Genomic DNA, 4,154 nt, shown 5'->3' with positions numbered 1-4,154 from the left:
CTTCCATATTCTTTTACAGTTATCAACTCTTAGAATCTTATGCATGCCTAATCAATTAGCAATTGACGGAGTTGAGGTTTTGGAAACTTCATCTTTGTATATGTACTGTAAAATGGTAGGCTTAGATATTTATTTCTCAAAATGAGGTCTTTTTGCAGGTATCTAAGTTGCAGAATTTGAAAGCAAATATGATCTGTGGTTCGAATCCAGAGCTTAAACAACATCTTCATTTGATAAATCTTGGGAGGAAAACACAGTGGAATCTGGAGCTAATGAACTTGAGTTGCAAGTTCAATCACTGAATAGCTCTTCAAAGAGTGGGCCTATTAACTCAGTGCCAGAAAATCAGCAAACAGCTAACGAGGCTTCTAAAATTAGACCAAAAGATAGTAAGGCTATTAAGTCTGCCCGTCATGATGAGAAAAGAGCTAGAGCCCGAAAGATGATGGAATTTCATAATATCAAGATAAGCCAGGTTCTTTAATTTTCTTCCATTTGAGATATAAGATAATATTTGAGTGTGTTTCTTGTCATGGTTGATTGCGTTAATCTCTTTTCCAACTTTTTATTAAAGGTTGAGTTACAAGTTACATATGAGGGATCACGCTTTGCTGTAAATGATTTGAGGCTACTGATGGACACATTTCACCGTGTTGATTTTACTGGCACTTGGAGGAGGCTCTTTTCACGAGTTAAGAAACATATAATTTGGGGGGTTTTAAAATCTGTAACTGGCATGCAGGCAAGTTATCTAACTACAATAACTGGTGCACAACATAGCATGACTTTTAGATGTTTTATTAGATCTATTAAAACAACAAAGAATTTAAATCTTTTCGGAATATTTGGTCAGAACTAAATCGTTGACTTCCTTTTTCTGCACTAGTGGTTTTCACGTCGCAAACTAGACATTAAATGGCTTTTAAGATCCAGATATTAGTCACTAATAACCTTCAGTTAGTTAAACTGGTAAAGTGATTTGTTATTTTGAGGATGGATTAGTTTTTTGGTTTGTTTATTACAGTTTATATCACCTTATTCAATGTTTGTTGGAATATTTTCTTTTCTCCAGGGTAAGAAATTTAAGGATAAGGCCCATAGCCAACGAGAAGTGCATGGCAATGCTGTTCCTGAAATTGAGCTTAATTTCAGTGACAGTGATGGAGATCATCCTGGAAAATCAGATCAGTTTCCTGTATCTTGGCTGAAGCGACCAGGTGATGGGGCTGGTGAAGGGTTTGTCACTTCCATCAAAGGTCTTTTCAATTCCCAACGACGAAAAGCTAAAGCATTTGTCCTTAGAATGAGAGGTGATGCAGAAAATGATTATCATGGTGAATGGAGTGAAAGTGATCCAGAGTTCTCACCCTTTGCCAGACAACTGACAATGACAACTAAAAAGCTTATAAGACGGACAAAGAAGTTTCGCTCAAGAGGGCAGAAGAATTCAGGTACTTATATACTTTAATATGTTCACATGCTATCATGGTAGGCGTGCCAATATGATAACCCAACCAATTTGATACAAATCAATTAGAAGAGAGAAATATTAATATAATATAACACTACAATTACAGTAAATCTGCCACCTTTGACCCATTTAATTAAAAAAAAATTGTAAATAGTTAATAGCATCTTACATTATATAAATTCATTTTGGGGAAATTTTATGTTTCATTATAGAAATTGTTTGAAATTTTGTATTTGTTTCCATGATTTTTTGTTGCCATGAATAACATGATCCACTTGTGATGTATTAATGCAAGATGATGTAATTGGCAATTAGAGATGGATGTGTTCTTTTATTCCCAGTCCTAGATTTTAAATTTTGCTGGAGGGTTAGAAATTTGGAATATACTTTTTTGACCATTCCAATGTCTCTACCGTCTCCTTTTCAATTTTCCCTTTACCACACCTATTTATGATGCAACCTAAAGTTTATATCGTTCAACTAGGAATATTATTGTTTGACTGTTTATTCAGATGCACATTTGCAAACTCTAATACATGGATTCTTCATCTATGTCCATGTCAGATTGGTACACTCAGGATACTGATACTTAGTTCACTCATTTTCTGATCACATGTAAAAAAAAATTAAAAGTAGCCATGCCAAACACTTGGATTCACATTTGTGTTGGATACTCGTACCCAAGTCTTGGGTGACAGTTTACCAACCCCTAGTGAGTATTCATAGATGCTGGATGTTTCTGATAAAATTTGTGGAATCTCGAGTGGCCTACTAAATATTTCTGTTTCCATTAGCAAGTGATTCATGGCGCAGAATTTAATACTGAGTTGTACTCCTTATCCACCATCTAACGATTTGTTTTCTTGCTTTTTACCATTTTTGGCTTAGACTAATATCAATATACAACTTTTTATCTATTCCATGCTTGGCTAATAGTTACAATTTTTCCTTTTCTGGACTTATCCAATATAATGCACTGAGAATTCCTTTATCTCAATATCCTTCAAAAATCCATTTTTTTTCTTCTGAAGGATTGACGCTGCAACGTGAATCAGTTCCTTCAACGCCAAGAGAATCTACACCATTTCAAAGTGAATCATCTGGAGAATCTTCCTACGAAGACTTGCATGGGTAGAGTGAACATCTGCATGCGTTGTTTTACTTAGTTGCTGGTGTTCGCTGAAGCCACATAACACTATCACCGCCATGATTGTCAAATGATCAAGATTATGGGTTATAAACTTTGGCTGCCAATTGAAGATGATCAACAGTGTGATAATTTTCGTACAGAATCAAAAATGTGGCACTGAACTTGGAGAATAATTGCACATGCTTGTGAAAAGGTGATCTTCATGGAGCAGAGATGAGATATTTGCTTTCCGGCACTAATTTCTTTGACAAAATATGGCAGCCTTGAACTTGTATATATTTTTGAGATGCATTGTTGTGCTTTTAATATCCAATGTAATTCCATGCATTCTCTGTATAGAAAGCTATGTAGAATCAAAGGGACCCCTTATTTTGAAGACATTTTCTTGGCAAATCTTGTGCCCTCATTGTTTCCCCCCTTTGAACATTGTACCCAAAAAAGGCAAATAAACAATATCAAGGTGGTCGGATATGCAGTCGAGCCTGTTGAGTGGGTGTTGCTGACATGAAACTGTGAAACTGGAGTTGCCAATTTTTTCTATGTATATTCTTGATGATTTATGAGGAAATATTTATTCTTATGTTTGGACTGCAAAATGCGATTGAAATAGTGTGATTTTCCCTCAATCTCTTGTATCAAATTCAGGATATCTATTGATTTTGCATCAGAAAATGCAAAATTCAGACTCAGGTCAAGGAATCTTAGAACTTAAGGTGGCTGATTTATTCTATAATTTAGATAAAAATGGAAATTGCGATATTGGTATCTTATGTGGAATTGCGATATTGGTATCTTATGTGGAAATATATAAAAGATCACACAAAGCAGCTTTTTACCTAGTTCAGAATTGTTCATAACAAAAAAACCTTTAATAATAACATGTGTTAACAATAAATATAAAAAATAAAGAAAAACAAATAAAATACAAAATGATACAATAAAAAAAATTTGATCATAAAACATGCTAGTTTGGTTGTTTTTGCTCGTTGTTTGAAGTAGGGTTGAATATTCGGTTAAAATTGAATCAAACCGAATTAGTTAAAATTGAATTGAACCGAATTTTTTTAAACTAACTGAACCAATCAACTTTTTAAATAAAAATCAAACAAATCGAATCGATAAAATATTAATTAATTTAATTTTTGATTGAATTAATCGAAATAATCAAATTTTTTTAATATTATAAAAAATTTATCAATTAGTTAGGGATTTATAAGTTTACTAATTTAAGAATTTATAAATTATTTTTTTATTTTGATTAATTCGATTTATTTGGTTTAATCGAATAAGAAATTTGAAAATCGAAACTGAACTGAATTAATCAATTTTTTTTAAAAAAATAATTGAAATTTTGAAATAATCAAATTGAATTTTTAAATTCGATCGATTTATTCAGTTTAATCGAATTTTTGCTCATCTCTAATTTGAACACTCTGAAATATAACATCACTAGTTCAAAACTCCTTCCAAATAAATATGAAAACAGTTCGATAGAATCCTCCCTCGAACCCTCTTTATAGGGGTTTTATTTAT

The 4,154-nt window shown here is 32.7% G+C and overlaps 1 pseudogene; it reads left to right on the top strand.

Moving 5' to 3' along the window:
• The first annotated feature begins 173 nt into the window (after positions 1-173).
• Positions 174-2,948, top strand: LOC141815833 (protein SABRE-like; annotated as a pseudogene).
• Positions 2,949-4,154: the final 1,206 nt, after the last annotated feature.

The sequence above is a fragment of the Curcuma longa genome, unplaced genomic scaffold (genome assembly GCF_044706935.1).
Source record: "Curcuma longa cultivar G26 ecotype Majalengka, Jawa Barat unplaced genomic scaffold, ITB_CL_G26_1.1 contig_11202, whole genome shotgun sequence".
NCBI lineage: Eukaryota > Viridiplantae > Streptophyta > Magnoliopsida > Zingiberales > Zingiberaceae > Curcuma > Curcuma longa.
This window is presented reverse-complemented; position numbering and strand designations above follow the sequence as displayed.